Here is a 15065-nt window from a genome sequence, read left to right on the forward strand (position 1 = left end):
CAGGCTGAGTACGATAGTTAATTTCACATCCTTACTGTTCATGGCCTGTAAGAATGTCTTTGTATTTTCCCTTGTTCACTCCCTTGCCTTCGAGCGCTTTGAAACACATTGTGTATAGGCGCTATATAAATAAACTATCATATCATTGCCTGTTCTCCAGACTACACTGATAGGCTTTTCTCCCACTATACAGGTGTCTCAAACTTAGCAGTGCCACCGCGCCCAAACTACATTGTCTGTCCCCCAAACTGCATTGATAGGCCCCTCTCCCTCTATACAGTTGCCTCAAATTTAGCTGGGCCGCCGTGCCCAAAGTGCATTGTCCGTTCTCCAAACTGCACTGATAGGCCACTCCCACACTATACAGGTGTCTCAAACCTAGCAGGGCCGCCGTGCCCAAATCTGCATTGTCGCTAAGGGAGACAGAGACTAAAGAGAGCCACTGTTAGAACCCAACTACATAACTATACAACCCTTAACTCCACCCTTACACCCCGACCAAGACAACAACTAAACTAAAACAACTCAGAATCGTACAATGCCGCGCAAACGACCCACCCAGAGGGAAAGAAGAGAAGAAAGAACAAACACCCCGAAACTTCAACTAAGAACCGCAACAACAGAACACACCCCCACAGACAGGCTCAAAGATCGGACCAACACTGAAAGAAGAGACAAATCCCTTTACCTAACTCCATACCTCACTGAGACCTACTCACCAGATCGAAACAACGCGACGCCAAAACCATCTACACTGAACAACCTACCAACATCACGAAGAATGACAAACTCCACCAGATACAACATGCGCACAACTGAAGCGATAACACCATACATCACCAAAGCAAGAAGAACTCCCAACCCACAACCATGTCCCCTGGAAGACGAACCAGATGAAAACAAAAACCCCAGGCTAAACCTAGAAGTACTAATTGAGAACGCTGACAACCCGAAACCTGCTCCTGAACAAGATCAGAAAACGACCCTAACAAAAAAAGGCAAACCAAGCTACACCTCTAAACTCCACTGCAATCTAATAAATGCAAGATCCATGTCAAAACCCTCTACAGAGATCTTCGACCTACTCGACGACAACAGCATCGACATCCTCTTCATCACAGAAACTTGGCTGGACGACAACTACAAAATCACACTCCAAAGCTGCCTCCCAGCAAACTTTAAATGCCTTCAAATAAACAGGAAAAACAGAAAAGGAGGAGGCATCGCAATAGCATTTAAAGAGCAGCTAACAATAAGAACAGACGAACCACTCAACATCCCCAACTGCGAGTCCATGATCATACACCTAACAACTAGCCCAAAAACCAACATAACATTCATCCTGGTGTATAGACCCCCAACTTATGATGCATCCTTCGTCGACAACTTCATAGAAGCCATAACCAACATAGCCATCAACCACGAACACCTAATCATACTGGGGGATTTCAACATCTGGTTCGAAGACAGTCATGCCAACTCCCAAAACTCACTGACTGAACAACTCGCCACCATGAAACTACGACAACTAGTAAAAGGGGCAACTCACTCGGCAGGACACACCTTGGACGCAATATTCGCAGAGGAAAAACTCATCACCATGGCACCGCCGATACAAATACTGTGGAGTGACCATCTCATCATCCCATTCGTAATCACTTTGCCTACTCAAGTCTACATCCAACCTCCCAAACTCACAGCCACCACAAAAAGAAACTGGAAAGACGTCAAAAAAGGCAACCTATTCGAACAACTGGAGTTAACCAAGCCCTCAACAACAGAACTAGACCTAGCTGACCTAGACGGGAAAGCGGAGATACTACACAAATGGATTGCAGACACAATCGACAAGATGGCCCCAGAAAAACCATTCACACCATCAAAAAAAAGAGCAATGGCAAAATGGTTTACCCCACTACTAAGCACCATGAAAAAGGAAAACAAAAAGATGGAAACGGAATGGAGGAAAGATTACAATCCAGACAAAAAAACAATGTTCCAGAAGCACATTCGCGCATACAAGAAGGAAATTCAAAAGGCAAAGAGAAAGCATTATGATGACAGAATCACAAATGCCACCAACACACAAAAAGAAATGTTCCGTATCATTAAAGAAATGAGAAACCCACCAGGCTGTGACAACACCCCAACCCCCTCGGAGAAACTATGCAACAACCTTGCAGACCACTTCAAAAAGAAGATCAATGACATCCGACAAACCATCCAACAGAGACCAACCAGCAGCGACTTACAACCAAACAAACCCAAATCAGAACCGCAGCACAAACTCAATAACTACCCTCAAATATCAGCAGAGGCATTCGCAATGCTAATAAAACACAGCAAGAAAGCAGGCTCACCGATGGATCCCTGCCCCCCGGACATCTACAAATCCATCCTCGGACAAGGAACACCAGCAGAATACTTCAGAAACCTTCTAAATCTATCACTGGCAACAGGGACAGTACCAAGGATCTTCAAATCGGCTTACATCAAACCACTTCTGAAAAACACAAGCGGGGACGTAGATGACCTCTCCAACTACAGACCAATCTCCAACATCCCCTACCCAGCCAAACTCCTCGAAACCTACGTATACAAACTAACCCAAGAATACGTTGAAGAACACCACCTGCTAGACCAAGCTCAAGTCGGCTTCAGACCCACAAGAGGTACAGAAACAGCACTACTATCCATCTGGGATGACCTAAAAACAAACGCAGACTCCAACACAACATCTGCCCTTATCCTGCTCGATCTCTCAGCAGCCTTCGACACAGTTAGCCATGACACCCTAACCAAAAGACTAGAAGACATAGGCATAACAGACACAGCGCTACGCTGGACTAAATCATTCCTAGCAGACAGAACTGAAACCGTCTGGATCAAACCCTTCAAATCCACCCCACGAGTCAACGACTGTGGAGTACCACAAGGATCCTCACTATCTCCATTGTACTTCAACATCTACCAAAACCCTGTAATCAGAATCTTCAAGAAACGCAACATCAAATGCTACAACTATGCAGACGACACTCAAATCATCTACAAGATCGAAGACACCCAAGCCGATCATTCGAACCTAACCGACTGTCTAAAAGAAGTCTTCAACTGGATGAATGCCAACAACCTGAAAATCAACCCAGGAAAAACAGAAATCATGATCATATCCAAAGACCAAGAGAAGGAAACCGCCATCCCGTGGCCAACGGAAATGGGATCTATACCATCACCATCTAAGGTAGTAAAAAATCTGGGAGTCCTGATGGACAACACCCTAACCTTAGAACCGCAAATAAACGCAACAGTCAAGAAATGCTTCTTCCTCCTCCACACGGCAAGAAAAATACTACCTTTCCTCTCCTTCACACACAAAACACTCACCATCGTCGGCCTCATCATGTCAAGTATCGACTATGCAAACAGCCTCTACCTCGGTATACCGGAATACCTACTGAAGAAGCTACAACGGATCCAAAACACTGCAGCCAGACTACTCCTCAAACTATCCAGAAGAGACCACATCATCCCGGCCCTAAAAACACTACACTGGCTCCCAGTAAAACAGCGTATCATCTTCAAAACAATGTGCATAACGCACAGGGCAATCAGCGGACAAGGAGCTGAATTCCTACAAAAAAAAAAAACAATCTACAAGCCAACGAGACCACTCAGGTCAACCAACGAAATCCGACTGGAACAAAAACCTTACATCAAGAAGAAACTCGGAGGCACCGCTTTCTACCACCTAGCCGCGAAAACCTGGAACAACATCCCAAAATTAATAAGGAACACCAAAGACCACCTTAAATTCAGAAAATTACTAAAAACCTACCTCTTCAACACCGGAGAATAAAACCAAAACAACAATAAGACAAACGAATCATCAAAAAAGGACAGTGACAAACCGCTAGAACCGACAGAAGTACCCGGGGCACCAACAGGGCTGACGCTGGACACAGGGGTCCACCCGCGAGACACAGAGAAACGGATACAACTACTCCAGCCAACCCTTACCATCCCCCACCGCCCTTACAGCCACAACTAGGTCCCACGAGGCTGTGGAACAGACAATATACCACCAATCACCACACAACCGGGTGTATGGACACTAGCAGCGGCGCTAGTCATGTGGAGGGGGGGAGGAGCATGCAAGGTTATTAAGGGAGCGGGCGGAGGGGGCAGCTAGATCCTCAAACGGCCTCGAATGGAAAATCGGGCACATACCTCCTGAGGCTCAGGGTGTACAAGCATCCCGTCGGGTAAGATTACACGGTTCAGTCCAGGATAGAGATGACTAACGAATACCATTAACAATTTCCTTCTCTGCATACACCTCTCAAACTCCAAACCAAACACAACCACAAACCTCTAGCGCAGCAAACCGCACGAACTTCACTACACTGCAACAACAAAACAAAAAAAAACACATAGACTCGCACATCAGCACACGACGACTACCGGCCGCATACACCCCAGGCCCAGCCGACGGAACCACCGGGCTGAGGCTGCCAACAGCACATCACTGCAATCTTGCACTTTTCCAGCCTCCACCCACTAACCCACCATCCCCCCCCTCTTTCAGAGCCGCCAGAGCGCCAGGGGACCACTCCGGTGGTGATAGTGCGCGGTACAAATGACCTTTAACATTAACATTAACATATCATATCATATCATATCCACACGTGTGTACCCTCGACTTTAGCCCTGGCTTCACTGGAGGGAAGTTGGACAGGTTGGGAGATCTGCTGGACACTCACATTGAAGGACAATATTGCTAAGTGACTCCATGTCACTAGAGGCACTTTACTCCAGTACAGTTTAATTTAGTTCATTGTATTCCATTGAACGGATCCAACACTACCAATCCCAGTATACAGTTGATGGAGAAATGAAAGACTAGGGCATGGCATACATACCAGCATGAGCCATTCCATACACGAGATGCTAGCCCAGACCTGGTTTTAAAGGCATTCTACGGCTTGGAGTACCCTCCATAGAATTATCTAGTTACTTGTGTCAGTGGTGGGTTGCCTGCTGAGTCACACATCCCAAGCCTGGCCTCCATGCAGACATGAGACCAACCAATAATCTTTTGGGATGCCCAGGCCACTCCTAAATTGCAGCCACGCCCCTTTCCAGCAAACCAGGCGAGGCTGTAGGGTGAAAAGGGAACAACGCCGTTTATGGGAGACCTGTTCTTACCTGAGACACCAGGAATGTTCCTGGACTCTTGGACTCTAGGCCAATTTGAAATTCGGTCTGTCAAGTCCTGAAATTAGGGAGTTAATGGGATTCACATGTGGGTAAGCAGTGTTAGTGGGAAAGGGTAGGCAGCAATGTGTAGTATCTAACTGTTGGGGATAAGATATCCCGTTTAGAAATCATTTTCAGGTGTGCTTTTGGACAAGCATGGTCTTTCTAGGTAATACATTTAAGAAAACCTGTGAGGTGACACTTTGCAAATCACCAATACGTCAGACAATGCAGTACACACACACGCACGCTGACATTTTAGCCAAGCAGCCCAAATCTCTTCCATAACCCCCCGCTCTCAGCTGCCCCAAGTAAACCAATTCCAATTTGGAGCTTTACTGTACGAGAGTGGAATGAATAACTGAATTGAGATTAAAGGGAGAGAGCAGAAAGATGTAAACGAACTGCACATCCTGCCTCTATCCACGCCATCCCACATCCAGCTCACCACCGGCCGCAAATTCGAACCGTTTTCGTGTTGAAAGTGCTATGGCATTTTTTAAGAAGAAAACCAACTTTTAAACCCAAAAGGGAGGAATGCCGGCTTGATATGCATGCCTGCACCAGTCGGTGAATACTTTCAGTGATGCCGCCTACACGTCGAACTCCGTGACTGCCATTGGATTGAACCAGTTTGGATTGAAAGCCCATAGCTAACATAGGTGTCAACTTGTAGAAACAAGTAAATCCTACAGATCTCCTGTATAAGATGACTCATATGTCTGTAACCAAACTCTTAAATTCAAGTGCCTAGATACCTCTGGGTTACGTGTGCTTTCTAAATGCTCAAATAAATAAATAAATACATAAATAAATAAATAAAGTTATGTTGGGAGAATATGCCGCCTCGCAGTGGCTTCTGCGCTCCTTGAACAGCAGCAATTATTGAGAAAGTCCAAAGAAAAGCAACATGCAGACAGCTCCAGTACATAGAATAAACTAGCGTATATGAAACTAAGGGTCTGTATTGACCATCTGACCAATCAAGCAGACACCTGCATCCGGTCGTACGTTTTCATTGCAAGCAGGGATTTGTAGGCTGATTTTTATTTATTTGATCTCAGAAAATGTATACTACAAATCCCTGTTTTCAATTTGAAAAGTCAGGACTATCTGAATATGTCACGCATAACATGGCAGGCAGTCTGGAGACAAACTGAGTATAAATGAGTGGGTGGTAAGGGGCTATCTGTTTATTGATGTGAACCACTGGGGAAGACATGACAGGAAGCTTGTTGCTTGACTTGCAACCAATATGAAGGCTGGAATTCAACTAATGAGATGGGGGTGGGCTGCGAGGACAGACTTGGCAGAGTAATAGAACACAATTCATGGTTGAAAGAAGGGCACGAGGATAGGTCTATTTAGGGATATTGCTGCCCCGCCGACGGCCTCTCATTACCCAACCACTTGCTTCATATTCAAGATGTGGGACTCATCAGCCTGCAGAAGGAAGGAGGACCTAGGACTTTAGAGGGATTTAAAGGGGCCAGACCCTCCACCCTTAACCATTCCTATAAACAAGGAACTGTGCACCACTTGTCTGCACACAATCTTAGCATGAGTGACCTGCAGGTGCGTGCTTTTTGGTGGAAGAGTTAAGAGGTAGGGGTCGCTGGCACTGCATATTGCTCTGAACGAACCGGAGCCGTTCTATCAACCCTACCACGAGTGGTCACCAGATGTTTGTGTCTGCAGGTTTAGGGCATGTGGTGCTGCATGTTGCTCCGAACCAAGGCAGGTACAGGGATTTATGCCACATCAAGGGGAGTAAACATTTTTCACCCACACTGCCTTTGCAATTGGGTCACATTTGTAGTATATAGAGTCACCCTGGTACTTTCTTGTGAAGAGCTCTCAAGTGTCCTGTGGCCATGCTTGAGAAGGCCATCCAGTCCCGTATTTTTACACTTTGGATTCTGGGACTTGTAGTTTTATATTTTCCATTTGAAATGTAGGAAAACTACAAATCCCGGAACTCCATGCAAAAACAGGACTGGATGGAAAGAGGAAAGTTGATGGCTCTGCTTGTGCCCCAGGCCTTTGACATCTTAGGTGGCTACGGAGAACTGCTTTGCTGTAGAATTGTCCCTGCTCCAGACTACTAAACTATATTAAGGTTTACGTTTGGCACTAAAGCATCTTTTTAGTGAATGGAAGTTAGAACTAGCAGATTGCTTCTCCGTTCTGAATATACCTGCTCTTTGTTGGATCAGTAGATCACTATGGTATTAATAGGTCCTCATTATGAGCATGGTGGTTATAGTAACAACAGGAGGTGTTTAGAAATACTCCCTGTTGTTACCTCCTACCTGATTGTGGGCTTGGTGGGACTAGTGCATGCAGTACTGCTTTGGTATACCACAAGAATTACTTACTTTCTGCTCTGTTATGACATCACCTACATACATGGTTTGACCCTAATTTTAACTCCAGTTTGGAAGTGGAAGTAAAATTGTTAACAATTCCATCAATCAGCAAACTAACAGCCTGATTCATGGAATTATCTGCGTTTAAAATGCAGATTTGCACGCTATTCTGCCCAAAAATCCCTGTTTGAGGTATGGGGAATTTTGGGCAGAATGGCGCGCAAATCTGCATTTTACGCACAGATAATTCCATGAATCAGGCTGCAAGTGTTCCTATGCTGACATTCAAAGGCACCCTCGTACCACCTCTGTCCTGTAATGGTCAAAGTGGTCAGAATGTATTTCTTCTGAATTGTAAAAGGGAATAGTAGTGGTATAAGCAGCTATCATAAACAATTCCTAACAAGAGGATGGAAATAAATCAAAGCATATATAAAAATAATCCATACAGATTTCCAGAAATACAGCAAGCAGTATTTCAGAAAATCTGCACCTTTTACCATCAACCTGTCAAAATGTTTGTAATGAGACAGATGTAATTAATTACAGCATGCCCTTCTTTAGAAAACAATCTGCCTATCTCATAACAAGGGCCATAATAATACTTATAATATGATTATGGCCCTCATTGGCCCTCATCTCCCCCTCTCCGGAGACTACAACCAAGACTCAGAAGCCCTCCTCAAAATCTACTCCACTATCCAAACCTGGATGGCTATCAATGGTCTCTGCTTAAACGGAGACAAAACCGAAATCATCATCCTAGCCCCCAGCGAAACACTAACTAAACTCAGCCCCGGTTACTCTCACATGACTATCGACAGTATTAGCATACCTGTCTCCTCTGCCGTCAAGACCTTAGGAGTCTATTTAAATGTCACACTCTCCATGACCAGACAACCCAGCGCCATCACCTCAGCATCTACTCTGACCACCAAACTCATTTATGCCATAAAACCCTACCTTACCACGCCCAACTGCCTCTCCATAGCCAGAGCTATTATAGGAGCCATATTGGACTACTGCAATGCCCTCCTGGTAGGCACATCAACTAAAAACCTAAGCAGGCTCCAAATAGTGCAAAATACTGCCCTCCGTGCTGCACTACACATCCCCAGAACTGACCATATTTCACAGGCCAGAAGACTCGTCCATTGGCTCCCAGTCAAGGAAAGAATCAACTTTAAAATTCTCACTCTCACACACAAGTGCATCAATCACACAGCACCCCCTTACTTATCTGAAACAATAACAAAGAACTCATCCATCCGTCCTAGAAGAAGCCATCATGCCAACCAACTCTGAGTACCCACTGTAAGAAGAGCCAAAGCCGGCAGCATTGGCTTCCCACACATAGCACCTAAGCTCTGGAATGCCCTCCCCAACTCACTCAGAGCAGAACCATCACTGTACTCCTTTCGCAAATCCATCAAAACTACACTATTCAACTAACATCCTCCCTCCCTCACATACACTTACTCTCATACATCTGCTACGAAATGCGTCCTGTAATGAATATTGCCTTGTAACCATCTTCCTTCCACTGTAACCAGATTATGCCTTCATGTAACAGCGCTACGATGCCCCCGGGCTGACGTGCGCTTTAAATAAATTCAAATAAATAAAATAAATAAATAATTATGGTTTTGCCAGTAACCTGCTGGTAATTGCATTGGGATACGAGCAAAACTGCCTTACCGTTTCTGCCACCCGATATCCTGGTATTACCGGAACATTCCCGGCGGTGTCGACGATTGTAAATTATCATTCTGTGGAGTCCCCTAGGAATGCAATGGGATGAGATTGCTAGAATCACAGGCACCGGTAGTAGCAGTGCCAGTGATTCCAGCATCTATTTGCCAGTAGGGGCCTGATCTCCAGGCAGGTCTGTCTTGCTGGTAGTTCACTGTCCCCAATGGCAAACTTGTGTTTCCCCAGTCCAGAAAAAAGTGCCAGTGCCAGAATTACTGTCATTTTGTTGGACCGGGGAACTACTTTACTTACAACATACACTATGTAGGCCCACTCCCTGATTTACACGTCCAAATGCAAAGAAATAAGACACACCCCAACGGGGAAGGAGACTAAGAGAACAGGCTGCATGAGTTAGTTGTTTTATGTAAAATTGGCATCCAGAGAACTCTGCTGCCCAAGAGCGCTCTGGCAAACATTACAATTGCATGAGTTTATCAAGGCAAAAATCATCATTGATGACATCATCACATAGGGGACTACATGGGCACAGGATTGGATAAAACATTCAGCTACATATGTTGCTGTAGGCGTTGCTCCCTCTGGATTGGTTGTTCGGTTGGTGGGAGGGTAAGCATCACGAGGTCCATCTGCCTGTGTCTGGGTGTGGTGAGGGTCAGGTCGCGATGAAGCAGGGCAGGCACTAACTAATCTAGAATAATATACTGTTTTTAAACATGCACTAAATAACAGTCACTAAAGCTCCTTTGAGCAAATCATCATACCCTATACATTTTACAATTGTGGTAAAACCATTATTCAGTGGGACTTATAAGGCTTATCAGGACTCGGGGGTCTTGGCCTAGGTGATATCATTGATCGTGGGGTGGGTCTGGGTGCATCAAAGGGAGTAGGCGGCCTAGGGGGCATGCTGACATTTATTAGTTCTAGGGTGCAATATACTGTGACAGAGGTTGGCTCTTAGTTGGGGGCGCACTGGGGTGGGCATCACACCAAGGTTACATGTGTGGTACATCAAGAGAATACCTACCGGTGCCATGGGGTTATACTGGCAGTAATTTTCCAACAGCGGGGGTAAGAGGGCACAGGCAGGTTTGTGGAGATGGATGAGCTGCAAGGCATGGTTCTAGGCGGTTCACGCATAGGACAGTGATCTCAGAGGAAGGGCGAGGCGTTACATTTGTTTTGTTGCAATTACCTCCGGCTCTGATGTGATAATGGAGCTGCAAAGTTTTCAGACACAGGGAGAAAAGGTGGGGGCCACGATCGCGGTGTGTGTGGCGCTGCAAAGGGGAGAGAAGCCTTTTCGTATTATCGCAGTGAGGCCTAGTCCAAAGATGGAGTCGAAGGTACACAAAATGGATGCCAAGTGTCTCTACAACAGGGACGTCATTTAGGAGTCACCAGAGGACGCAACTGCGACCTTTAAGGTCTTCCTTGCAACCTCTAAAAAAAAAGAAAAAAAGATTTTTTTTTTTGGTGTAATTCAAGCTCTTGGGCTTTGACCAGCATCAAGTGGCTCATGGCTGGCTTTCTTTTTCAGGCCCCTTAAAAAAAAGAAGACAATTAAGAACAGGAGCGCCACAAGGGTAACACTTTCAGCAGTGAAAGTGAATATATACTAAATATGAAAGAATAGGAATATCAAATGATGTGTCTTTCTGGAATTCTATACAATAATTGCTAGACTCATTAAATGTTTATTTCAGGCACACCTCAGGGGGTGAGCCACTGATTTAGTCTATTCTTTAATGCCTCAACTCAGCCGTTCATCCTTCTGAGGTTGATAAATGACTACCAACACAGGTTGGGTGATATTGGGTGTATTTTTTTTCTACATAAAGCGCGTAAGCGTAAGTGCTTTATAATAACACATCATTATCATTTGGTCATGGACATCTGCTTGCATTCACAGTAATTTGGTAATATGGGCCTACACACACTGATCTTAACGATACATATGGCGATCCATTCTTATATGAAATGTACATCACATTATAGTGACATTGTAACAATATTTTTCGTAGTTTACAACGCTATGTGATGCCACTTTTCTATTTTGTCAACGGGTGAAAGGTTGTGTTCCATCGCTTCCCGCGATATTACTTTGGGGTGGGGTCAAATGACATCACTTCCTGTGATGTTATCAGGGGGTCAAGGGTCATGTGATGTCACTTCTGCTACCCCTGGCATTTTGGTGAAATGGCATCCCTGCTTTACAACAGTCCCACTTATGTCATCGTCAGCACTAGGCATGGTTATGAGCATAAGGGCCATGGAAGTGTCCCCCACTGTTGGTCGAGCAAGTGATGCATCTTGAGCTAAATGCGTGAGGGGGGTCCAAACGGCCGACACTCTCACACAACTGGAATATAAGAAATCTCAGTTAAGTACCCAGTGGGGGTGGCAATGTCAATTAATGAAACCAAGTTTGGGTATAAATACAATCATATTTTCAACATGCAAATATTGTTCAAGTTTTTAGTTTTACTCCTCAATAAACAAAGCACAAGACCAATTCCTGCCCCAACCACAGGGGATTTGCTATGCATTCCCATTCTCACCTTAAGTAGAGGCATTCTGTACGTGAGTGGAGAACCACCAAATCTTCTACCTGCATTCCTCCCAACTGTAGTTCCTTCAAATACTTGGGATCTCTCACTCATTTTACTATTACATATACAATCTCCTGGCATTGTTGACTAAATGTTTGATAAACCACTTCTGACAAATTGACTTCTACCCTGCAGGAGTACAAGGATGAGCGGAGGCTAAAGTGCCTACTCAGCCTTCACACTTCTACAAACTAAGAGACAACACAATCAAAAAGGTAAAACAGGCACAGTTAATATATATACTTGCTTCACCGTTTGTGGTAAAGAGGGCAGAGGGAAGGCTATACTCTCCAGAGGGGTGTAAATATGGTTCAGTAGCAACCCAAACAGCAAGGTATAACCAAAATAAAGGAATGTCCAATCAAGGTTCTATAGAAATATACATACTTGAATTAAACACACAATGTACAATAATAACTAACTTGAAAAACACTACACAAAACCCACCTCTGAGGAAAGAACACATAATAGGCAAATATAGCAAGATGCAGCACTCTATGTAATAAATCAGGTGTGTAAGGAAATCAATAACCACAATGTTCTTTAAAAGTATATGTTCTCGAGGCAAAAAGGGATTAATGTGACCCAGCCAGTCAATAGGGCCCAAAGATGGACCACAGGGACAGTTAGCAGCCAATAATAACTTGTTTGTTTCTTGGAGGTCTGGCAGTGCCAAGCCAGTCTTCTTAGGGCTGTGCAAGCGATGTGAAGATTGGGAGAGTGCAAAATGCTGCACCGGAGGGACCTGGGTCCAGATTACAAAACCTTTGAACTGGTGCAAGTGCAACGTTGCATGATATTAGAACTAGGGCAAGGTTTGCCCTATTTAATAAAATACCGGGACATATTAGAAAAAGAATGGCACCATTACAAGTGCAGTTTGGCATGGTATAAGAAACATGTTCACTCTATTTGTGTACCAGGTCAAGGTTTGCCATAGTGCTAATACAGAATGGTTCAAATGTCTCAAAGGTTTCTTGAAACACAGCTCCAATCAGTTCCATGGAAGGAAAAACACAATAGTTTCCAAGCTACCTTGGCTGGCAGGGTGATGTGAGTCCCAATCCAGGGGCCCAGGGAGAAGATTAATCCTTTTCTCAAGCTCCAATGCACGGGAGAAGCTGTTTGAGGAACAGGTCACTCTTCAGTTTGCTGTGTGTATCACACTAGGGACTCAGGGACAAGATGGGTCATTGTTCACGGGGTCCCAAAGCGGGGGTGGTTGGCACACAACTGCATGGGTCCGTCAACATGGTGAGGTCCTGGTGCTGCTGTGGCTGGCAGATAAGCAGGTCTTGCTCCAGCAGCAGGTTGTTCCACAGGCTGCTATGAGACCGACTGTGGAGACTCAGGGACAAGATGGGTCCTTTTACTCAGGTTCCTAAACATGGGGGCGGTTGGCACACAACTGCAAGGGTCCTTTAGCACAGTGAGGTCCTGGGTACCGCTGTGGCTGGCAGAAAGGTAGGTCTTATTCCAGCAGCAGGTTCACCCCCAATCTTCCCTGGAGATTGTTAGGGGACAGAGCTTGCCTCTGCTTTGGACCTCCTGTCTTCACCGCTCAGCTGGAGGTCTTTGAAAAGGACTGCTGTCCCAAGAGGGTCTAATTAAATCTTCAAAGTTTGAAGTCCAAAAAAAGATTCAAAGAAGTGGTGGCAGACCCCATCCTTTTAAAGGTAACGGCCCACAGGTGATTGGACTAAAGCTAGTCTGCTTTAAGGGTCCAATCCCTGTTTTTTAAATAAGTGGACTATGCCTTCTGATATAACAACCAAAGTATTTTGTGTTAAAGGATGCAGAGGGAACAGGAAGGAGAGATGGCAGCAGTGATCAACAAGTCAGTGGACTCTTTCTCCAGCTGTTCAGAGCTCCCCCTACCCACACTAACCCTGCTCCCTTCACTTCACGATAGAATGAAAGGTCTTTAGATATGCAGCACCCTGGTGTGAGGACATGCTTTTTGTGAATGGGTGAGTCCTTTGATTCCTGTTCGCAGGCCAGCATCCTGTGGAATGGGTATCCCTGGGAAAGAGTGTTATCTGCTCTTATAAAATGAAATACAGAGAGGCAATCACCAAGGCTACAGTCCTGCCAGTGGGCAAGGACAGCATTGTCTAGAAAGAATACAAATGACCTTTCCACAGCTGAACTGGCTCACAGGGCTGACACATCTATTGTATCGATTTTATGTGGCTGAGGATAACTCTGAGAGAAGCTGGCTACCATACCCTATCTCAGGGAAGGCTCATATGTACAGTTCAACTTGCCACCAGGTCAACATACTCATAGTTAAGTGTTTGTTCGAACAGGGGTGCATATTTTAAATGCAGCCCCTGTGATGCAGAGAGCTGGCTGTCACTGCAGCTTCAAAGGGCACCTGTGACCACTGAACCAGCTCTATACCACTGATAGAGCAGGTGTGTGCTACAGATCATGAAATTGAGGCAGTTGGCCACAAGTATACACTATGTTTTTGGCATGGATTTTATGAAAGGGGAATCTGATTACCAGATTACCCTTTCTGAGATGGAATTACATACATAATTGTATTAAATTAATAAAAATGTACACAGTCAGGGCTTCTTCATCCTTGTCAAATGTCAATTTGTCACACCACTCCATCAGGAGGTGGAATAACAATGTTTCTAAAAGGTGAGTGCTAAATCCTGATGCTCAATCCCATTCTTTGTTCGATTCCGTACGCAAGGTCTTCTACTTGACAGCAAATTCCATATACCATGTGTGACGAATCTGTGGATGTTCTCCCTACTGCCCTAGGGGGAGACCTTTCTCATGGGGCCAGGGTGGTGCATACACAGTACAATAGTCCCCCAGGCAGTGGGGCATCAGAGGAGGATCACATGGGAGAGGAAGCTCCTTATGGGGTTAGGGCCAACATCCCCTGAGAACGAATATACCTCCACCATGTTAGACCCTCCCTCCCCTTCCCTCTTTCCAACCTGTGCCAATATCTGTTATTTCAAGGTTAACCAACCTAGTATGTTAAACCTGAATAGCGGTCCTGAAAATACAAATTGCTTTCCATATTACTCCAGTGCAAGTACTGTGAAGAAGAAGGTGACCAGGAGTATGTGGAACACTCCAGAGAACC

Source organism: Ambystoma mexicanum, chromosome 11 (genome assembly GCF_040938575.1).
Source record: "Ambystoma mexicanum isolate Mex_15411 chromosome 11, UKY_AmexF1_1, whole genome shotgun sequence".
In the NCBI taxonomy this organism is placed as follows: domain Eukaryota; kingdom Metazoa; phylum Chordata; class Amphibia; order Caudata; family Ambystomatidae; genus Ambystoma; species Ambystoma mexicanum.